At 43.1% G+C, this 24329-nt stretch overlaps 2 long non-coding RNA genes across 6 annotated transcripts in view; one reads left to right on the forward strand and one right to left on the reverse strand.

Moving 5' to 3' along the window:
• Window positions 1-2326: 2326 nt before the first annotated feature.
• On the reverse strand, window positions 2327-19455 carry LOC106848182 (uncharacterized). 3 transcript variants are annotated; one of them, XR_011505586.1, is made up of 5 exons: window positions 19309-19455; window positions 17237-17332; window positions 12466-12543; window positions 10663-10878; window positions 2330-3104 (listed from the first exon to the last, which is right to left on the reverse strand). It is a non-coding gene; the product is annotated as an uncharacterized lncRNA (long non-coding RNA). The 3 variants fall into 3 exon arrangements; XR_011505587.1 differs by lacking the exon at window positions 17237-17332 and having other exon boundaries at window positions 2327-3104; XR_011505588.1 differs by lacking the exons at window positions 2330-3104; window positions 17237-17332 and adding an exon at window positions 9217-9729 and having other exon boundaries at window positions 19309-19445.
• A 3579-nt stretch (window positions 19456-23034) lies between these two features.
• The window catches only part of LOC139045997 (uncharacterized), a 75725-nt gene continuing 74430 nt past the window's right edge, over window positions 23035-24329 (forward strand). For all 3 annotated transcript variants that reach the window (XR_011505583.1, XR_011505585.1, XR_011505584.1), the window contains exon 1: window positions 23035-23267. This is a non-coding gene — a long non-coding RNA (uncharacterized lncRNA). The remainder of the gene's footprint in view (window positions 23268-24329) is intronic.

Below are 24329 nucleotides of genomic sequence, written 5' to 3' on the forward strand. Positions count from 1 at the left end.
ATCAGAGGACGCAGATGTGGGTGAAGGGCCCCCACCTGTGCTCTGGGGCTGGAGTCCTGTAAGAGATTTGGGGCAGCTGTGACTTCACTTTGGAAACTAAGGAGCCTGTGATGGGACATCTGCAAACCCTGGCCATGCTGGGGCGGGGCTTCCAGGGACAGCACTAACCAAGCGCAGCATCAGCTGCAGCATCTCACAGTGACTGGTGCCAGGCCCGCAGCCCAGCACTCCACCTGTGGAGGCTCCTCTAGGACAGCATTGCTGTGAGGTGGCCACAGCCAGACTCACTGAGAGTGAGAATCTGAGGCTCCAAAGGGACAAGAGACTTGCTGAAGGACACGGAAAGGCGTCATAACCTAGGGCTGTCTGCTGACGCCTCAAGAAGTCCCCTAAATGACAGACCATCCACCAAAGACACAGCTGATTCCCAGGTAATTACAATCGGGTCAGGTCAGAGACGAATAAACGTGTCCCCCCCAATCCCTTCTCTGCTCCTCCCCTCCTCCTCCCTCCCAGGGCCCGGCCCACGTTAGGTCACCTCTTGTGGGGATGACCATGGTGGCCTCCTCCTCTGTGGGCTCCTAGCTTCCCCTCTCTCCACCCCTGGAACTGACTGTTCACCCACAGCCCCAAGGCATCTTGGAGTGGGGTCATGTCCCTCCCTGCTGGACCCTCCAGTGGACCCCCTGTTCTTCAGAACAAAGCCCAAACCCTTTCTCGTGGAGTTGAGCTCAGACTTACGAGAGAAGTGAGAGGCAGCCACTGGCCCAATCTGCCAAGGCCTGAAGCTCACAGGAGAGAAGGAAAAGGTCCCATTAGCAGGATGTTTAGTCATCAGAGCTGACTGCCCTCCAGGCCCTGAGCTGTGGGATGTTTAAGGTTGGAGACCCAGAGTAAAATGCACCAATGGGGGTTATCCTAGAAACAGGGGTTATGGTCAGATCCCCACTCTCAAGCCTCATTCCCACCTCTGTCCTGTCTGCTCCTGTCACTCCTGCTTCCTTCTGCTTGGATGCCTACTTTTCCTGTGATGCCATTTCCTTGTGAACAGACCCATCCCTCAGGGCCCTAACAGAGGTCCCCCCCTTCAAGAGGCCGCTCCTGGTACCTCCAGCAGCAAGGGAGCATGTGCTGTGCTGTGTATGCCCTTCCTTTGTACCTGTGGACAGGTGAGTCTGCACTATAGATAGTTAAACCTCTGTGTGTCTTCCTGCTGGCACTGCAAATTCTTCAGGCCAGGATCTACCATGAAATTTGTCTTGCAGAGTCCAATGGACCTTGGCCAATTTCTTGACATGTGGGCTTCCCCCAGAGGAAGCCGCACCTGCGAAGGCACTGAGATGTGATCATATATGTGGGAACTGAGCAAACCGAACGATTCAATGTGTGCAGTGTAAAGTATAAGGTGGGGGATGAGAGAGTCTTTAGGGGGACAGGCCCCTGAGGGTCCCAAAAGTCAACTCAGGAACTGAGATTTGCCCTGAAGAGGATGAGAGCCATGGGTGGATATTTAAGGAGGAGAGCAACACTGGTTGATGGCTCATCCAATGGGGCATTAAGCATAAAGAATATCAAAAATGGAGAAATTAAGTGGGAACAAGACTCCAGCCCTCTTCTTGCTTCCTCTGGCCCTGCTCCCACAGAGTAAAGGATGTTCTTCTCTGACTGCTTAGACTCTAGGCCCATCCCTGGCTATGGTCACCAGTGGGCAGGGTCGTTTCAGGTTAGATGACTGTGCACACATTCCCCACACATGGTGGCCAGAGACTTCCTGGACAAACTTCAGACTTCTGAGGAACTCTGTGGAAACTCCCTGATGGTTTCTGAGACCATAAATTCACTATCTAAAATATTGACACAGTCACCCTGGAAGCTGGCATTTGCCTTTTAAAAGCCACCTTTCCTGCATGCCCCTCCATCCCACCCTGCTAGTGTCTCTTGCCATGAAGCCTCCTCTGGACCAGCAGGGACCCTGGCTCACAGAGGGGCACCCCTGGGAGCCTTAGGCTGGCTGAACTTGCTCAGGCCTCTTGGAGTGACTGCTCTGTGCCCCGGTTACAAAAGGAGAGGGAATCACAGTGGAAGGTGGACCCCTGTATTATACAGGCAGGAAACTCAGTCACAAAGTGAAATGAGGCCCTAACCTGCTTTGAGTGACCACACTCACTCCTTTCTGACACCAACAGAGCCTGTTGATGGAATTTCCTTATGCTATTGTGGACCTATTGGTCCTAGTTAACACAGGCCAACAAAAAAGTCCCATTGGTCTTCCTGAAATGTGAGGTAATGTTAGTCAGTGTATGAAGGTCAAGCAATTTCTACATGTCTGCTACACAGCACATATCAGAGCTTTATTCATTTGGAACTGCTTTTAATTATTTGTTGCTATTTGGGTTGACTCTGATAATTTTCCAAAGTCATTTTTCTATTTAGAATTACTGATTAACTCCCAGTACTACATTACTACACACTTTTCAAACTGGAGCATGCACAGCTTCATAATCCCGGAGTGTGCAAATAGGATGCAAAACAGCAGAATATCTGTGATACATATTTCTGGAGCATCAATATTACTGTAAGGTTTGGAAGAACCAAGTTCAGTAATTTACAGTAATCACCTCCCCTCCCCCCACAAATATGGAGGAAAGATGTAGAAGAGTGGGGGAGGGAAGAAGTGCCAGGAGAAGCGGTCCAGTCTCTGAAGTTTCACCAGGTGGAGGTGGCTGGGTCAGCCAGCAGCTAGGGCAGCAGCTTCTCCTCTCGTCTCCCAGGCTGTTCCTGGCAGTCCTTAAAGCTCAATGGGTATGTGGGACCCAGTGCTTTTGAAGGCCGTGGAGCTGGCAGTCAGCCTCTTCATTTGAACCCTGGTGAATGAACACACCCTCAGCTTGCTCATCTCCATCCTCCACCACAAGAAGTCCTCTCACATGGGTGTGCTGTGCACACTCGGCTCATGTACTTCTTGCACGGCTCCCACCCAGAGCTGTTTCTGTCCAGCGCCTGATGGATCCCCTGCACCATCTCGCTGGGCTCCCTGGAGGTCATGATCATCCTGCTCCGTGTAAAGTGCAGGGAGTGTGGCTTGTCCTCCCACATTCTCGACCCTGGCACAGAGAGTAAAGATCCCATGTCTGAGTGACACACGCAGATCAGCAGTTCAGAGCACTAGAACTGGGGACACACACCTGGTCCACATGTTGGCTCTTCCACTTAGAAACTTGAGAGTTTGGGCCATTAATATAGGCACTTAGGTATCTCCATCTGATAAGAAAAATAACAAAACTCCAGGAGAAGCTGGGTGCGAGTTATTGAGTTAATGTATATAACGTGTGCAGTCATGATGGAAACTATTGGAGAAGATCGACAATGACATCTGTGTTGTGGAAGTGGGAAATAACTCCTGGTTAACACAAAGAATCCCCAACACAACTCACAGACACACATTCACATAGAACAACACAAGACCCCCAACCCTCATGCACACAGCCCCGCACTGCCTAAAGGGAGCACAGTTACTTCCAGGTACTGTACAAACATGGCCATGTTTTTTTCTAATCTGGAAAATCAGTTTTTTCCATGAAAACCCCAGTTCTCACTCCCATCAGGACCCTGGAATCATGTTGGATCTGGAGACAGGAAGCAGCCAGGATGCCCTCCTGTCTTATCCTCTAAGTATCTTCCTCAGCAAGTGAGGTGGTTCAGAATGTGCACCCTTTCCTCTTGCTCTTGAGATGGCCTCAACTACCTGAGAGCGCTGTGAGGAGCAGACCAGGGGGAGGGCCGTTTGCTGATATATTTTGTTGCTGTCGTTCTCTTGGTGACTATTGCAAAGCACATAGAAACAGGAGTCAAGTCAAGGCCCTCAGAGCAAGCTTAGCATGCACTGTGGTAAATGCATGAGCTTCTCCTGGACCACACAGCTCTCTAGTCCTTTAGGTTAGTAACTACAGAATTCTCGATCTCAGGAGGAAACCCAGCTTCTGAGGAAAGGGCCCACGTACAGCTGCCAAGCTGGTGCTGCCATTGTAGACGCCCTCTTGAATCAGATGCCAGAGGGAAGGACCTCCTCTTCCACCCCCCCAGAAGACAGTGTTAATGTCTATATTGCACACTGTTACCTCTTCACATCTGAACTTAATCAATAAAGAGGGAAACGAAGAAAGCAAAGTGTCTATTTCAGGCAATGGAACACGATATTACATTGATATTAGATAAGGCCTCTCCATCTCTCCTGCCACCAGGAAGCTCCTCCAAAGGGTCCTCCTGGGAGGCTGGAGGATGCAGAGTGGCTGTCAGGCATTGTGATGCTGCTCTTGAATCAGTTAGGGAGCTCTGCTTCACTGGACAAGAGGATGGGTACATGGACATGGTTTGTTAAATGTCCCCAAATAGTTGAGGATTAAACAACGTGCTTCCACAGAAGACATTAAAGAAGAGGTCTAAATAGAAATTTCAAAATAGTTTTAACTAGATGAAATAAAAATATCACTTTTCAAAATTCATGGGATGCGGTGAAAGTAGTGAATAGAGGGACATTTCCATGAATGTTCACAGCAGCTTTATCAAAATCATCAAAAACTGGAAATAACCAAGATCCCTTCAAAAGATGAATGAGAAAGAAACTGAGGAGTCTGGCTACTGGTTAAAAACCCATGTGTGATTTCTCAGTATCCCCCATGGGCAAATACAAAGCCTTTCCGGTAGGGTCCCCTGAGGGGTTCTGTCCCCACACCGCAGCCTGAGTGCCTGGCCTGAGCCCTGCATTCTCTGAAGGGAGCTGCAGTCAAGCGCTCAGGCTCCTCTGGCCAGTTCTGCTCTTCACACATCTGCGTTCCTGGCCCAGGCACCTTCACTCCCGGGTCTCTTTATCAAGGCCTTGGGCCGTGGTTCTCTTCAGGCTCCTCTGCAAGGCCGCCTCATGGGGGAGGAGAGGGAAGCCTGCAGACACTGTCCGCGCTCTCTGAGTCAGTACCCAGCACCTGCCCACTCCCAGTCCTTCTCTCTCGCCCTCCCCTGACCCCAGGGTCCATAAAACTGCCAGGCCTTTTGTTAGGGACTCCTCTGCAGAGAGACAGCTCAGATCTGCACTGACCCACCTGACCCCTGAATGGGGCGACATTCCACGGGGAAAATGGAAGGGGGAAGGGGCACTTGCTGCAGTTTTAGCCTCTTCCTTGTACCGTCACAGTAAGTGGTTAGAGGCTTAACTCTTTGATTTCGTCCTGTTGTTTTAACTGGCTGCTGTGACACCTGACAGCTCCCCTCTCTCTCCCAGGTCAGCTGAGCTCCTGATACAAACTTTCTTTGTATCCGTTCTACTCAGTGATAAAAACTGAATTAGTTATCAAACTATGAAAATATGAAGGAACTTTAAATGCATATTGCTGAGAAGAAGATTCAGTCTGCAAAAGCTACACACTCAATGTTACAACTATATAACATTCTGGAAAAGGCAAACTATAGAGAGAGTAAAGAGTTCAGGGGTTTCCAGGGGTTCAGAAAGCAAGAGAGAAGAACAGGTGAAGAATAGGGGATGTTTAGAGCAATGAAACAATGCAGTATGATACTGTCATGGTGCTATATGACATTATGCATTAGCAAATCCTGTAGCAACCCTTATTCTAAACTTGGATTTTAGTTGATAATTACATATCAATATTGGCTCATTAATTGTAACAAATATGTCACCCTAATATAAGAGGTTCATAGCAGGGTGCATAGGGTGGGAGGGTGGGTATGAGAAGTTACTCTATTCTCTGCCCTTTTTTTATGTTAATCTAAATCTGTTGTAAATGATAAAGTCTACTAATTAAAAAAAATAACCTGGCAATGCTGTTTTACGGAAATAATTTTAGCTCACATTCAACAATCAACTAATGTCCACATATTAGCTTGAGACATTGTTTACTATTAAATGTGAACCATGCTTGACTTCTAAATGCATCTTTACTGATGTGTTTGTAGCATTGCTGGTTAACTTAGTAAGTTAAAATTTGTATGAATGAATAACAAAGCATATGGCTTATCAGTTTTAGGATTTTATCTTAAATTTGGGACATGGAATAAACTAAAATCATTATTCTTGAAACCAGTTAATAATTAAATTTCCACAATACTTCTATTCAGTTATTTGTAGAATGTACCCTATTGTTTGGTAAGATGCCAATTTTTATGGCCCTCTCTTTAGGCTAGTAGTTGATTTCCCTGGAAACACATGAACTTTTCTTCCTATGTCCAAGTGGTGTCCACACTCTATTCTACTTTCAAAGGGTCACACAGGTGTGGATAGTCTTACAGACATCCTGGGGCACCCCAGAGAGTCAAACTTTGATAATTCTTTTAATCTGTTCACAGTTAATGCCATCACCATCCATCCCATTAAATGAGGCATTTCCAATAAATGTTATCCTTTGTTTTCAACTTTCCTAATATTTAGAATACACTTTTGTTCTTTTGATCAACTTTATTCTAAAAATATTTTCACTCTAAGACAGTATGGGTGAAATTTTATCCCACTTACTTGAGAACACCAGTCCGTCAATGGCCTCACCTGCACACGGGGCTCCTCTTCCTAATGCAGAACCATTGTTCACTCTTCCCCTTCTAGTAAGTTGCTCCATCAGCACACAGTCAAGTTTTTATTTCTCCCTCTTATAAAACCTCCTCTAGACTCCCCTTTAAAAACTCTCCATCCATCATCTCAATTCCTTCTTGCCCATTTACAATGAAAAAGAGCCATCTATGTGCATTGTCTCTAAGTCAGCTCATTCACTGTCTCCTAAACCTGGGCCAATTAAGCTCTATCTTCCAAATTACACTGAAACTGCCCTTGGAAAGCTCACAATGACCTCCTGTCCCTCAACCCAGTGGTCAAGTCCCAGCCCCCCTCTTGTGCAATCAGTGGATCACTCTCTCCTTCTTGTCAGTCTTCTTCACTGGCTTCCAGGGCACCACCCTCTCCTGGTCCCCCTGCCTCACTAGCTGCTCCCTGTCTGTCTCCTTTGCAGGGGCTCCTCTCTCTCTAAGCTCCTCACATTTGAGGGCCCCAGGGCGCTGCTCTGGATCTTTGGCTCTCCTCTCCATTGCACCTCCGTGGTGCTATCAGGCAGTCTGAAGGCTTTAAACGCAGTCTAAGCACTGACAGTTTCGAAGTGTCTATCTCCAGCACAACCTCCACCCTAGATCGCAATCTTCTTAACTTAGTGTCTGCACAGGGTAGTCTAATAGATCATCTATCTTAACATGACCAAGGCAGAATTTCTCATCTTCATGCCCAATACTACCTCACCTATATTCTTTCCATTTCTGTTCATAGTGACTCTATCTTTTCCATCAGGACAACAACCTCAGAGTCAGCCTGGATGCCAATTTCCATAACTTCTCACATCCACACTGTCAGCAAACCCCGTCAGTTCTAACTTTAAAATCTGTCCAGTGTCTGAACACTCCTCACTGCTTCAACTGCCACCACTCTGGTTCTGAACCTCCATCATCATTGCCTGAAGTAGCGTCGTAGTCACCTGACTTGTCCCCTTTCTTCTCTTCCTCCTCTCCACCCTCCAGAAGTTCATTCTCAACATGGCTCATGCCCTCACCTCCTTCCAAGCCTTGTGCAAGTGTCACCTTCACAGGAAATAAAACCGATTTCTTAAGCTCATTCCTCCACTCCTGATCTTATTTCCATATTTATTTTTTTCTTAAAGTTTTGTGACATTCGATGGTTCATTTGTTTACCATTGTCTTCCCTAATTAGAATACAGGACACAAGAGGTAGATATTTTTGTTGTTTCTTTGCCCTGCTATTTCTCTAGCCCCTAAGTCATTACCTGGGCATCATAGATGTTCAAGAAATCCCTGCTGAGTGAATTCATTTACCTCACTACTATTACTCTTAAGCATCACAACATCCAGGTAAAACTGACTTCACAGCTTCATAGGTGCCCTCAAATTTCCTCACTCTGTCCTTCCACATGGACCTTCCCCCCAGGCTAACATCAAAGCCATCCTCTCCCAAGACACAGCCCAGACTTTATCTCCGCCATGAAGCCTTTTCTCATTTCCCCTCCTTTCTGTTTTCACAGACCATTCATTCAGCTTCTCTAGCTGTTCCTGTAGTTATTTTTACATATGTCTCATCCTTCCAACTAAATTGTCATTTACTTTAGAGCAAATTAAGCCAAGGATTTTCTTCATCCTACACCACACTCAGCAGAGCCTTTATTATTACTATTACAGGAAAGTTCACATGTACTAAATAGGAGAAATTAAGTAGTGAACCTATATTGTCCATCACCCTTCTTAAACTCATATGAGTATGTCACATTTATTTCACATAATTCCCAACCCTTCACACATTGCTAGGTATCTTCTGAGGTATATTTTAATAAGATATAAACCTCACTTATTTTGTGTGTTTTCATAGATTAACAAATTACATATCATCATGATTGAACATTAGAACATTTCCATCAGCCCAACTAGTTTTGAGAGTACCTGTTTGCAGTCAATTCATGCTCCACATCCAGCTCCAGGCAACCATTAACTCATTTCTGTTTCTGTAAATTTACCTTTAAAGGATTTTTAATATAAATTAAATCATGCATTTGTAGTTTTTTTGTCTGGTTTACTTTACCAGCCATATGTTGTTGAGATTCACCCATGTTGCAGCATTTATCAATAATTTCTCCCTGTCCACTGAGGAGGAGTATTCCGTTGTGTGGATGGGCCACCTCTTTTTATTTTTTCATCAGTTGATGGACATTTGGATTTTTCTCCAGTTTTGTCTCAATTCAGAAGTAAACACCCCAGTGAGAATCCCCAAATGTATGGACTTGGGAAGCTGCGCAAGATGCCTTGCTAAGTGAACAAAGCCATGTGAACAATTCTATCATCAAATACTCAAGTGGGTTATTTCTTAATGATACATAGATTCCTGACTGTGCGCTGATAATTTATGGAATAGCACCCAAGTAAATGTTTACAGTACACACAGAGTTTCTGTAGGGTAGAGGAGAGTTAAATGTTCATTTTACACTCTTACAAATTACACAACTTTTGTTAATTAAAATATTATTTTTAAAAATGTCTTCCAGCACCCCACTCGCCTGGCATATCCTGCCTCCCACAGGACCCCACGGTGGCAAGGAGCACAACTAGAAACACTGGTGCATTAGGTGTGGATTGTGAATGCCACAAAACTAAGTATGCAAATTTATTACTTTCTTCATTTTCAATGAGCGCTGTTTCATTTTTATTTCAAGTTTTTATCCATGCTTGAAAAAGAAAAGATAACCTAGTCAAATTAATCTACAAATGCTGGATTCCACACGCATTTCAGGTTTAAATGCCACATTCTGCATTTGCCCCCCTCCCCTGCCCTCCATCTTGAGTTCCACGGTTTCAGTGAGGGAAGTTGGTGCAGGCAGGGGGTCCTTCCACTGCTGGATGGGCCCTGCCATGGCGCGCCCTCTGTTCACGGGCCCATGTAGTGCTCGGCAGGAGTAGCCTCCCAGGAACCCTCAGAAAGTCAGCTCACAGCAGAGCTTGGCCCTTCACAGCTGCTGAGGTCAACCTGAAGCCTTTGTGAGGTTGGCACAAGGCTCCTCTCTTGGCGTTTCTTCCTGGTACCCTTGTTAGTGCTGTCACGTGGGAGGGCTGGGGAGTTTTTAAACATCTGCACAGCTGAATATAAATTCTGCAGGCTCAGTGTAAGATCAAACTGTGGGATCCCTTGGGCAAGAAACCAGGGGAGTGTGCAGTTAAAAATAATATAAATCATTTTCCTTTAAATTAGTTTTTATATATTAAATATAGTAGGAGTGATGATGCAGGAATAAAAACATAAATTTATACTTTACAAAGCAATCACCTTTCAGAGTCATACTTTATATTATACAATAAATAATATTATTCTCAAGATTCCTTCCAGAGGTATTGACAAAAATACAAACAACAAAATGCCTAGAAGGATATTAACACAAGGACATATGAAGTACTCAATTTGCAGTGACTTGCACAGCTAAGACTAAATGATGTTATATGAGAGAAGGAACGATCTTGGTGGTGGTCACTAGGGGAACTGCTTTATAATCATTTATTAAGTTCTCTCATATTTGGATGCTTCTATATATATTTATCTTATCTCATATAAAATAGTTTTTAAACATTTGTAATATATACATATCAATTTATGTAAAAACCCCCAACAGGACTCTCTCTTCGACCTGCTCAATGCTGGGATTCAAGTCAGTGGGAATTATTCTCTTGGTGACTTTAGAAAACTGATGGGAAATCACCATTAGTCAAAGGCCCCAAAGCAGGTGTGCAGCACAGCAGCAAAAAAGGCATGGGCTTTTCCAGGAGGATCTATCATCTAGGTCTATATTGGTTTCCAGTTGCAAAATTCTTAATCCCAGGAAGAAAAATTTCTGCTGAGGAAAAGTCCCTCCCACACAGTTGATCAGCTGATGCTGCTATTTGTGAACGTCCTCTTGAATCAGGCATCAGTTGGTAAGAGAGACACAGTTGACAAGACCCCCACCAATGAAATTGCAGGTATCATCTATCATGTACATTGTCAGATCTTCATACAAGAGTTCAATTGAAAGTGAAATAAACCAACATGCCATGATATCTATTTCAGACAAAGATGGGTAGCCTTACCTTGGTGTTAGATGGGGTCTCTTCCTCCATCCTCTCATGAGAAAGCTCCTCCAACAGGCCCTCATGGGGAGTGTGGGGGACACAGAGTAACTGTCAGTCATTGGTGGCGTTGCTCAGGAATCACTCAGGGAGCCCTCCTTGATGTGGATACAGAACTAGAGTGTATGGAGGTGATTGATCAACAAGCATAGACTGAGCTGCTGCTGGGCCATCGTCCTTGGTAGAAGAAGCATAGAAGAGAAGAGGAAGAAGAGAGGAATGAGACTCAGAATCCTTAGATTTGGAGCTAAAGACAGCTTAAACCCACGTGAAGTGTTACATTTACAAAAGGAACTACATATATGTTATGATTAAATGACAATCCCATCAGTCTTTTTTCCCATATTTGAATTCAGCTAAACTGCCACTATCTTCTTGACTTCCTCCAAACCATCTCAGCCTCCATGGATGCGTGTATGCTGCATTTCTCCTCAGTTGTATCAGATTTTCCAATTGACGAAAAGCAACCTTCCATTGGGGGACTGGGTCTAATTCCAGGAAAAAAATTCTTTTACTTATTCACTAAACCTTTGTCATAAAGATAATCAATTTTAGAAATTTTGAAAACACTGATATCCTACCATCTCAATTAAACATTGTTACTCATGATATTTTTGCTTCCAGTCTTGCTTCCCTAATGTAATGTGTATGTTCATTGTTCAGCAGCTGTCCATGCTCACACTAGCCAGCCAGGAGCGGGCAAGTTCACTACAGAGCAGATGGCTGGGTGAGCACTGATGCTCTCTGACCAAGCTATACAAGAGAGTTACAATGAGTGATGGGCACCAGGGTAATAACCAAGTAGTACTGTTATTCTTGTTTGTCAATCTTCCCAGGGGGAATAGCTCACAATATTTGACCATTTCTAGACCATATTTTTATAACCTCATCAAATACCATTGAAATGTCTCCTATTATTCTTATCTATTCTGGCCTAGATGCTGAGGAATGACCCCAATACCAACAGGGATTGGTGCGGTTGTTCCACATGGTGTCTGGATCTCTCAGAATACGTGGCTGACCAGAAGATGTGGGTTTTCTACATGCTTTTTCTACTAATTTCTATGTAAAAATCTGTGGTAATATGTACCAATAGATGACCTGTGTGATGTGACCACAGAGGCTACGTTATAATGAAGGACAGTGATTGGGACCTCTGCATGTCCAGGTGATTTCAGGAATATGGATGGATGCTGGAACACCCTTGCACTGGGACTAATGTTCCAATTGCTGAGGGATGAAGGCCATAAATTAGTTCAGAGCTTCAACACTGGGGCCACAGCCTTGCATTCACACTTAGACTTTTTCACACAGGTTCTCAAGAGCTTGGGTCACTCATCACTGCACCTCATTTTCTGAGGAGTGGGAACAGCAAACACACGCACAGATATGGCTGTGGTGAGTGATGAGAAAGTCAATGTATGTAAAGCATCCAGTGGCTATGGGATTTTCTTTGAGGATGTGGCACTTACAATTGTGCTGTGTAACTAGGGCATATCTATGGAGAACTGACTTTCTCTGTCATACACACTCCCGACACATTCACAATAACATCCCACAGACTCATATGCAGGCACCCCTAAGGCCCCATGCACACAAATCCACACCTTCTGAAGGGAACAGAGCTGTTCCAGTGACTGTAGAATGTGGCTGGAGTTCTTTACCTTGGAAAACAGTTCCTACACCACACTCCCCATCCTCATTACCAGCAGGAAGCTGGAATTGGGGAGGCTCTCCAGACTAAGGCCAGCAAGAAAGCCTCACCTTTCTGTTCATCTGGATTCTTCTTCCGTATGTGAGTGTTCCAGAATGCAGACCATTTTCACTTGTTATTGAGGTCACCTATGGTTATGGAAAAGAAAACACTGCAAGGATCAAATCATACTGTGTAGGTTTTCTCAGATCTTGTGTCTTCTTAGTGAGTAAAGAATATCACAGAGAAAGGAGCAGTCAAGCCACAGTCCTCAGAAGCATATAGGACACCTGTGGAAAAGTACAAGCTTTCCCTATGGGCTATAACTCTCAAGTGCATTTTGGTTGACAGTTATAAAATTCTTAATCCAAAGACCATTGCTGCTAATGAGAAGTCCCCTTTCCATACAGTTTATAACTTGATGCTGCCATTTTTTTCCCTCCTCCCCAAAGCCCCAGTTCATAGTTGTACATCATAGTTGTCAGTCATTCTAGTACTTCCTTGTGAGCTGTACCCACAGCATAGCAACTGACAGACAGGTGGTATGGTTCCATGACTGGGAAGTGAACCTGGGCTGTCAAAGTGGTGGACACTGAACTTTAACCACTAGGCGATCATGGCTGGCTCAATGATGCTGCCGTTTTTGAATGCCCTCTTGAATCATGCATCTGTTTGTAAGAGTCTGTCTTAGTCCATTCAGACTGCTGTAACCAAACACCATGGACGGGGTGGCTTAAATAACAGACATTTATTTTTCTCAGTTCTGGAGAGTAGGATGGGAAAGAACAAGGCGCCAGTATATTTTGAGTGTGGTGAGGGCCCTCTTGATGGCTTACACACTGCCTCCTTGCATTGTCTTCTCACATGGCAAGGAGAGAGGAAGGTCTGTTCTCTTCCTCTTCCTATAAAGATACCAATTCATCGTGGGGGCTCTGCCCTCATAACCTCATTTAAGGTTAGCTCCAAAAGATGCACCTCCTAATTCCTTTACATGGGGGTTTAGGGCTTTGGCATATGGATTTTTGGGGGAATGAAAATATTCATTTTTATAACTGTTTCCCCTTCTATTCCCCCAAAATATGCATTCTAGCATAATTAATGTACAGTGTCATATTTTCAAATTTGAAATTAATTTTCAAAATTCCAAAAAGGCAACATTTCTATGACAGACAACCTTACTTTGGCACTCGATGGAGCCTGTTTGCCTGCCCTGCCAGTAGGAAGGTCCTCCGACTTGTCTTGGGGTGCTAGGAGGATACAGAGTAACCATCCTTCAGTGGTGATGTTGCTCATGAAATACTTATGGAGCTTTGCTTTATTTGGAGAAGGGGCTGGAGTGCATGGATGTGATTGTTTGAAAACCATAGATTGAACTGCTATTGGGCCATCCTGCTTAGCGGAAGAAGGAGAGAAATGAAAAGAGCAGAGAAGAAATGAGGAACAAGGTATACGGCTTTGTAGAAAAAGGCAGCCTAATGCAACGTGAAATAGTCGCAAATGATCCTACACTAAACGCAATGATTCGGGTACACATTTCCATTATCCTCTCACCTATTGTGAAATCCTGCTGAACTGCTGCTCTCTTCTTGTCATCTCCCAAGACAATTTCATCCTCCAAAGGTACGTATATTTACCACTGCAATTATCCTCTGTTCTGTATGATTTTTCATTTGATTGCATGCAATATTTTATTAGGTGACTGGATTCAATTCTAGGCAAAACACTCTGCTGTAATTACCAGCTAATGGTTTGTCATGAAGATAATCAATTATGAAATATAGGTGAAGCACAGGGGATTGTCAAGACAGTTAAACCATCCTCCATGGCTCTGTAATGGTGACATAAGACAGGGCATATTTGAATGTACAATGTAGAAATGTACAACAAAAGAATAAATCCTAATGTAAACTAAGGAATTTACTTAACAGCAATGTGTAAATATTTGTTCATTAATTATAACACGCACCACACTAATGTAAGATGTTAATAACAGTGTGAACCTCCAGGTGGGAGGAAGTACATAAAAAGTTTATCTGCTCATTTTTTGTTGTTGCTATTAATCTATAACTGTTTTAAATGGTAAAGTATATTAATTAAAGAATAATATGGGAGCAGTATTTCCAAGAGAGATGTATTTTGGCTAATGCTCAGTGAGCAGCTAATATCTAAATATTAGTTTGACACACGGTTTACTGTTAAATGTGAACCAAATTTGGATGGTAAATGCATCCTTATTTGTGTAGTTGAAGCACTACTGATTGACTTGGTAATTCAAAGTTTCCCAATGTGAATGAAGAAAGATATGGCTTAGTGTTTTTACAATTTTGTCTTGAAAAAGGGACTTGGAAAAAATTATGATGATTATTCTTAAATTAACTCATGCATTGAATTTCCACAGCACCTTCAATGGAGGGCTTTGTGTGGTGCACCCTGGCAAGTGACAAGATGCCCGTTGTTCCGACCAACTGCTGGATTTACACTGTATATCTCCTTAAACAAGCTACAATTTTTCTCTTTGTATCCATAAGGTAAGATCCTGGGATGTACATTCACACTAGAGAGAGCTTTTGACATCTTGCTGGCAGAAGACTATAGGGAAATTAATAATAATTTATTCTCAGTTCAAACTTTTGATACCAGTATTCACAGGCTGCCCAACAGAACTACCTGCATTAAAGTTATGCTTCCAGAAAATCATGGAGTTTAACGTTCACTTAAAACACTTGGATTGTGTGGGAAAATACCTTTATTTATATAAGGCAACACAGATAAGCAGCAGAGCACAGTGGCTGAGAGCATGGGTGCTGGTGCCTGATGACCTGGGTTCAAATCCTACTTAGATGTCACATGACCCTGGGACACTTATGTAACTGCTGTGTCTCAGTTAACTGCACTGTCATATGAAAACTTGAAGGGCCCATGTATTACTATTATATTATAAGGCTGTCACTATTAAAAACAAGTACAGCTTTAAGACCAAGTGCTGATTTAGCACAAATGCTCAATAAGACTTCAGTTATTAAATGTCTGAAGAATAGGTTACTCATGGCTAGTGGTTGACTACAGAGAGGCTACTTGGAGGGCTACAGACAGGGGAGGATGGAAGCTTATTCTCCATGCTTTACATGGGAAGGATGCCCACAGCTCATGGAGAATGTCTGTTTTCATCTCCTGTGATCCCCATTGTAATCCTATGTGTGGTGTGGAACAGGAGGCATAACACACATTTTTCAGTTGAAGGCAATTAAATTCAGAGAGGTTAAGTGACCTGTCCAGAGTCACAACACTGATGAATGAGAGATCTGAGGCAGGAATGTAGTTGGTTCCCTGGGTACAGAATTCTGAAAACCTGAGCCCAGTAGATCACACCCCAGATGCCTGAACCAAGAGCCCCCTTCATTCTCTTCCTCAAAACAACCTGATGAAAGGTTTCTGTGGGGAAAAAGTTGATGCCCTGGATGATGTGTCCAAACCAAAATAAAGGGCCCTTTCTATTTATGGTGCCTAAATCCATAATCCAGCCTCCTGCATCCACATTTCAATCCCTTATGCAAATATGAAGCAATTTACCTGAATTAAAGCCCCTCAGAAAGAAAAGGGATGTTCAAACTTGTGTTCAACCTTCCCCAGCAAGTTCACACTGTCATCGGCATCCTTGTGAGCCTTCCTGACGGTTACTGGACCACCCTGAGTGACCAGTGTCTGTTTGGTTCTCTAACTGCCTCAGAACCAAGGGCATTCTAAAGCAACTGTCACATAATGGTTCTGACAAGAACTAGCTTCCAGTCAACTGACCAACCCTGGATGAGCAGTTAAGGTGAACTAACTGGGAAAGTGGCTGTCTGAGCTGGTGCTTTGGTGGATTAACAAACTAAGTGTGTGACTCTCATATCTGGCTGCGTAATGACCCGAGCTACTTCTGAGTAGCCTGTGCAAGGGCCTGGCTGAGAATCAGCTGTGGCCGCCCCAGCACTGAGGGTGCACCTTCCCTGCTCGCTCCTTCCTCACCAACTCTCAGTCTTTAAAACTGCCTCATCCTCCTCAGGACCCTGCAGTGACAGAGGAAAGTAGCATCTCCTCTTGGGGGACACCTCCATAGCCACAGCCTGTGACCCTCACCCCAGGACTCGGAGAATCACCCAGACCCTCCATCCCTCTGTCACTACAAGTCTATTTCAGGGATTGCAGGAACATGTTGGAATTTTGTTACTTGGAAAATCAACTTATTTGACTAAAAGTACAATTTGCATTCTCAACAGGTGGCTGGAGTCAGGGTGGCATTCTAGACAAAAGCCAGCAGGTAAGCTCCACAATTCTTATATTTTTTCATCAGCCAGTGAGTGAATCTACAATATATACCATTTTATCTTTTTTCTTGATGCTACCCTCAGTTACAGAAAAGAAAACAGTCTTAGGACCAGATCCCTCTGAGCACTGTTTGCATAGGACTTCTGTTCCCTTTGTGACTGAAAACTGAGATGGGAAAGCCTGGTCAGGTCAAGGCTCCCAAAAGCTAGAGGAGACAACACCTGTGGACAAGGCAGGAGCTCGTCTTGCAGAATGTACCTGTCATGGCCATGTTGGTTGACAACTACAAAATTCTTAATCCAAAGAGGAAAAATCCTACTGTAGAAAAGGCCCCATAATGTACGGTTTTTAACTCAGCATCACCAATTTTGCATTCACTCTTGAGTCAGGTGTCAATTGTAAGTTCCTCCTCCTCAACCCCTTGAGTGAACACTCTTAGGCAGTCAAAATTAGGTTGTTTATAATGTGTATGATTAGGTGTATATGTCAGAAATTGATTGAAAAAGAAAGGAACCAAGAAAATAACAATTCTACCTTAGTGAAAGAAAGTCCCTCTTAGCTTGGGAAGGAATAGGGCCTCCTCATCTGCTCTGCATTTGGCAACATTCTCCACAAGACCTTTATGGGGAGCTAGAAGGACACAGAATAACTGTAAGTTCAGTGGTGGTGCTGTTTATCGATTACTCAGGGAACTTTGCTTGACATAGACCAAGGACTAGTGTTTACAGATGTGGTAGGTTCACAGGCATGGATTGAGCTGCTCTTGGACCATCCTGGTGATGGAAGAAGGAAGGTAAAAGAGAGGAGCAGGAAAGAAAGGAGAAACAGAACCTTTGGCACTCTAGGTGATGACAAATTAAAGCAACATAAAATAACCGATCTATGAATGTGTAAACACTGAAATACATGCTACATTTCCATGACTGAGTCCTGGCTCTGCCTTTTTTGAAGCTCAGCAGAACTGTCACTACTTTCTTGACATCTTCAAAAACTGTTTGTCTCCAAGGATCTACATATGTTTCTACTTCATTCATCATGTGTTGTTGAGGAATTTGCCCTTGATTATTCACAAACTATTATTAGGGTATTGGATTAAATGTCAGACACGACATTTAATTTTATATATTCACTAATCATTTGTTATAAAAAAATCAATTATTGAAGACTAGAAAATACTGAAATTCACACATTTAAAAATAACCACTGTAAACCATAAATCTTCCTTACAATCTTCCTTTTCTATGCCACGTGTTTGTTTTATTTTGTGTGTGGTTGTCTATGACCAGCCAACAGAGCACGACTGGGAGCAGCCCCTGCTGAGCACTGAGGCTCTTTAACCCATCCATGCAAGAGAGTGGCCATTTGAGTATCTATACTGGATCAATTTCTATTCAATCCTCTGTCTAATTTTGAACTGAGTTGTCAGTGTTCTTTGCCATTGAGTTTTAGGAGTTCCATACATTTTCTGGATAATTATCCCTTATTAGGTGTATGATTTGCAAATATTTTCTCACATTTTGTGGGTTTCATTTTAATCTCTTGATAGTGTCTTTTGATGCACATTTTAAAAAAATCATGAATCCAGTTTGTCAATATATTTTGTTGCCTGTGCATTTGGTGTCATCTCCAAGAACACGTATGAAAGCCAATATTGTGAAGCCCTTAGAAAAATGCCTGTTACAGAGTTGGTTGCTAGCGATTGTTCCATTTATAAATCTAGAAGGAAATGGGAAATTTAACCATGTTACTTCTAGAGGCAGAAACTGGAAGGATGTGAAGAAGGAAAGAAGGAAACTCAGATTTTAATATACACACTTTTGTACATTTTGAGTTTTCTGTGAGAGCATTATTCTTATTGCTATTACTGTACAAAACAAACCAAAAGGAAAAAATAATTAAAAATTTCCCCAAAATACTGGCATAAAAACACCACTTAATTTTGCTCATGGTCACAGGATAGGAATTCAGACAAGACACAGTAGGGATGGCTCCTTTCTGCTCTATGATGTTGGGACCTCAGCAGAGAAGACTCCCTGGCTGGGCCTGACTGGACATTCAGGTACTGGAATCCTCTGGAAGTGACTTCACTCCCAAGTCTGTAGTTGATGCTGGATTTGGTTGTAGGACCTACAGGAGACCTCCCCCAGTGACCTGAGTTTCTCCACAGCAGGGCAGTCTCAGGGCATTCAGACCTCTTATTTGGTGGCTAAGGGCTTCACAGGGGAGCGACCTAAGTGATCAGGCAGAAGCTATGGTATTTCAAACATAATTTTAAACATGACACATTGTCATTTCTGGCATGACTGTCAGTGACAAGGAGCACTAGAGTCAGCTCTGCATACAGGGAGGGGCCTAGACCCCAACTCTCAATGGGAGGAGTGTCAGGTTGTAACAAAGCCCTCTCCCTGTAGTGTCAGTACAAACCTTGTGGGTGCCTGGATTCCAACTCCTCCCCCAGCAGTGAAGAGCTGCCCCTCCCCACCCCACAGGGGTAGACACAGAGCAGTGCAGAGTGAGGACCTTCATCATTGCCATGTGGTAATGAGCTGCTCTGCCCTCCTAGTGTCAGTGTAGGCACATCTGAATCAATAAGGAGACACACCTACCTCTTCCATCCAAGGAAGGTGGAGCTCTGGTGGGAAGTCAGCACTTCTACCCTCTCCAGCAGGAAAAAGATCCCCACCTGGAATGAGGAGTCTGAACATTTTCCCACACCTGGAAGGAATGAGGTGTTGCTCACCTCTTCTCCTCTGCTGGAGTGATGTAACAGAAAGCCAGCTAAGACAAAAAGTTTAAATAATATCCAGAGTCTCATAATATAATACCCAAAATGTTCAACTTTAAATAGAAAATAATTCTTCATATTAAGATTCAGGAAAATATCACACTTAGTGAAGAAAGACAAACAACAGATGCCAATACAGACATGACAAAAATGTTAGAATTATCTATCTGACAATGATTTAAATAAGCTATTATTAAAATAAATTAGCACACATATGAATAAAATAGAAACAAATGGAATAATTGAAAGTCTCAGCAAGGAAATAGAGGATATAAAGAAAAATCAAATGGAAATTTTACAACTGAAAAATACACTCATCAAGGGGCTGGCCCCGTGGCCGGGTGGTTAAGTTCACGCGTTCTGCTGCAGGTGGCCCAGTGTTTCGTCGGTTCGAATCCTGGGGGCGGACATGGCACTGCTCGTCAGACCACGCTGAGGCAGCGTCCCACATGCCACAACTAGAGGAACCCACAACGAAGAATACACAACTATGTACCGGGGGGCTTTGGGGAGAAAAAGGAAAAAATAAAATCTTTAAAAAAAAAAAAAATACACTCATCAAATTAAAACACATCCACAGAAATAGCTTGATAGACCAGATCATCTGTTGAATGAGGGGTGAGGGGTGACCAAGGACTGTGAAGACAGAACAACAGAAATTTCCCAAACTGGATGAAAGACAAAAAATAGACTTGAGAAAAATCAGTGGAGCCTTTGGACCTATGGGATTCTCACAAAGCCCTAACATTCTTATCAGATTCCTGGAAGGGGGAAGAAATAACGAGAGGCTGAAAATGTACCTGAAGAAACAATGGCTGAAAACTTACCAAATTTGGTAAAAGCAAGAAGCTTGCATACTCAAGAAGCTGAGCAATCTCTAAACAGAATAAACCCAAGGAAATTCACATGAAGATATATCACAGTCAAACTTCTGAAAACTGAAATCCAGGAACATGTTTTGAACATGGCAAGAAAAATGACACTGAGCCTATAAAGGAAACAGAGTTTGAATCCCAGTAGGTTTCTCGTTAGAAAGCATGGAGGCCAGTAGCGAATGGCACACCATTTTAAGCACCGAAAGAAAAAAATTGTCAACCCAAAATCTTATATCCAGAGAAAATATCCTTAAAGAATGAAGTGGAAATTAAGACATTTTCAGGTTAAGGAAATATAAGAGGACTTGTCATCAACAAACCTAACCTAAAAAAAATGCTTAAAGTTCTCTAAACAGAAAGGGAACAATAAAGGAAGGAATGTTGGAAATCAGGAGGAAACAACACAACAAGCAAAACTATGGAAAATACAACATATTTTCCTTCTCCTTGTTTTGTAACTTGATAGTTGAATAAAAATTTACAACACTGATATTTAAATATATAGAGGAAATAATTAAGTGATTAAATTACCAATAGGAGAAGGCAAAGGGATCTCAAAGGATGTATTGTTTCTATACTTCACTTGAACTGGTAAAGTGAGGGCACCACTAGACGGTGATAATTGATTTAGAGAAACCACTAAAAAAGCTATGAAAAGATACATTCAAAATGGACAATCAAAATGGAATTCTAAAAAACATTCTACTGACCCATAGGAAGGTGGGGAACCATAAAACAAGATAAATGGATCACAGCGAGAAGCAGCAGAAATCAACTGAAAAGTGCAGATTTAAATTACAGCATATCAAAAATTGCATTAAGTATAATGGTCTAAACACAGTAATTAAAAGACTGAATTTGCAGAGGGGATTAAAAAACATGACCCGAATATATGCTATCTATAGGCAATTCACTGCAAATATTAAAAAAATAATAAAACACGTAAGCTGAAAGTACAAAGATAAAGATCTATCATGTAAACATTCATAAATAATAATGAAAGGCTATATTAATACAAGATAAAGTAGATTTCAAAGAACAGAAAATGATCGGACTGGGAGGGACATTCTATAAGAGTCAATCAACCAAGAAGACATAGCAATTCAAAATGTGTTTGCACCAAAAAATAGAGATGCAAAATATGTGAAGCAAAACTGGTATCACTGAAAGGAGAAATAGATCCACAAATAGACCTTATGACTTCAATAAACCCTTCACATCTGATAAAGCAACTTAAAACACAGTCAGCAAGAGTATAGGAGAACTCAACCTGATGAACTAATAAGATCTAAGCAACATTCATAGACGCTAAATCCAAAAACATATAAGTACATATACATTTAAAATGCACAAAAATATATAAACCCATTTCCCTCAAAATTATACACAAAAAACTCCTTAATATATTAGCAATTTCTTTAACAATATATAAAGTGAATTATCCAGCATGGGCAAGGGTGGATTATTGGAGGGATGCAAGGCTACTTCAACATGAAAATCAACCAATGTAATTAGGCACTTTGAAAGGTTAAAGAAGAAAAGTCACATGATCATATCAATCAATGCATGCCAAAATAATTTGACAATATTCAACAATCATGATTTAAAAAAATCTTGGTAAGTTATGAATAGAGAAAAACATCCTCACCTTGATAAAACTTATCCTCAAAAAACTACAGCTATCAGTATACTCAATGAGGAAAGATTTAATACTTTCCTCCTAGGACTGAGAACAATGCAAGGTGGCCCATTCTCCCTAATTTTATTTAATATAACGCTGGAAGTTCTAGCAAGTGCAATGAGACAAGAAGAGAGATACACACAGAAAAAGAAGAAATGCAACCCTTGCCTTTTTGCAGAAGACAGAGTTGTTTCCATAGAAATTTCCATGGACTCTACAAAGAAAAAGTTCTATAAGCAATAAATGGCTTCGCAAAATTTGGAGGATAAAAAATCAGTATACAAAATCATTTGTATTTCGATGAAAACATGAACACAGAAATTTTAAGTATACTATCAGTCACTATTCTTCAAAAATGAGAAACTTTATTGTAATGCTAAGAAACAAAAAATTTGTAGAAATCTTGTACCGATCTTGGATTCTGAGAACTTACAACGTAGATGAAAGTAATAAAAAAAAAAGGTGGATCTAAATAAATGGAGAGATGCAATATATTCGTGAGTTGGAAAACTCAGTATTTTAAGAAGTCAATTCTCTTTAAATTGATGTATGTATTTAATATAATTCCCATCAAAAGCCCAACAAGGCTTTTTGTAGAAACAGAAAAAATTATGCCAAAATGTGTAGGGAAAAGCTAAGGAGCATGCGTACCTAAAACACTTTTAAGTAAGAGAATAAAGTGGGAGAAATAAGGACACAAGATTGTGAAAATCAAAATCAGAGGGTTCAAAGCTGAGTGGTTTTGGTAGAAGGATAGACGCAGATCAAGAGCACACGGTAGGCGTGGTTGGCGGCATTTTGGATGTCCATCACGCAGCCCCGCACAGCCCTCCTGCATTACTCACCGCGACCAGAGAGGGCGCTAAAGGAGCCGGCCCTGAGGTGAGAAGCGGATTCCCCCGCCAGCCGGAAGTCCGCGGTGGGCGTGTCGGGGGCGTGGTCGGCGCTTGGAGGCGGGGCCGCAGCGGCCAGCCCCTCCCCCAGGGCCCTCAGAGCCGGCGGCGGCGGCGACCGTTGGGCGTCAGCGGACTTGGCAGCGGGGACGTTGGCGGCAGCGGCCCCTCAGAGCCTGGACCCTGGTGAGGGCGCCGACCCCGGTCGTGTGTGGCAGGTGACAGTCGCGGGCGCTGAGCAGGGACCAGACTCCGCTCGCGCTCCTCGTCCTGAACGCGCTCACTGACGAAGGTGTGGCCGCCCCGCGCGCCCCCTGAGGAGGATGTGCAGGTTTGTCCTCAGGGACGGAGGGCTCCAGGCCCGGCCGAGGGGGCACAGGGCGGGGCTCAGGGCGTCCGAGTGGCTCCTGAGCCCGGAGTCAGTGGCTTTGGCTCATTTAACTTGAGGCTTTGGGAAGCACGAGGGTAAAATAGGGCGAATTGTGCAGGATTTCAACTCTAAACAGCCTCGTCATTTAGGTCTTTTGGGTAATATTGAAATTTCAAAAACTGCAGAAAGTAGTTTGTCAACGGCTTTATCATCGATTGATGTGATAGCGGTCACGGAAAATCACTGTTTTGCAGTTGCATTTCCTGTCGGTGTCATTTGGGGCAGTTTTGAGAGAAAACTACAAACCGTAGATGTGGTGGTTGAGAGGGTGGAACTGAAGGGCGGATGTCACTGACGTGAGAAGCTGGAGCAGGCGGATCAACGGTCAGAGAGCGGACCCGAGGGTCCCAGGGCCTGAGGGGGGTGCTGGGCGTTCATGTTCACTGGGAACAGGGTTTGTATGAGATGGGGAGTGTTCTGGAAAAGGGTAGTGGTCATGGCTGCACAGCATTGCGGATGGACTTAATGCCGCTGCGTGCACACGTAAAGACGGTCGGAACGGTCAATTTTGGGTTATACATATTTTACCATAATGAAAACATGATTAGGAGTGGAGAGCCGTGATCTTTGTGCCAGCTTGTCCTCAAAATGCTCCTTCCCGCTTTCCTGCGATCATTTGGGGCAGAGGGGATCTCCTTTCTAGATCCATTATGCTTCCCAAGAAGTTTATCGTGGAGATTTAAACAGTGTAATTTCTTTTAAGTCTTGATAAGTTTGCAAAGAAATTGGCTATCTGGGGTGAAAAGCCATAGGGAGTTAGGATTGGGGGAGAAAGGATTCCATCTTTCTTTCATATGGTAGTTCAAGTATTAGTTTTTGAGGCATCTCCATCCTGTTTTCCAAAGTGGCTACAACAGTTAACATCCCACCAGCAGTATATGAGGTTCTCCTTTCTCCACGTCCTAAAACACACTTGCTATTTCTGGTCTGTTTGAATAGCCATTCTGATTGGGTGTGAGGGTG

This window comes from Equus asinus, chromosome 8 (assembly GCF_041296235.1).
Source record: "Equus asinus isolate D_3611 breed Donkey chromosome 8, EquAss-T2T_v2, whole genome shotgun sequence".
NCBI lineage: Eukaryota > Metazoa > Chordata > Mammalia > Perissodactyla > Equidae > Equus > Equus asinus.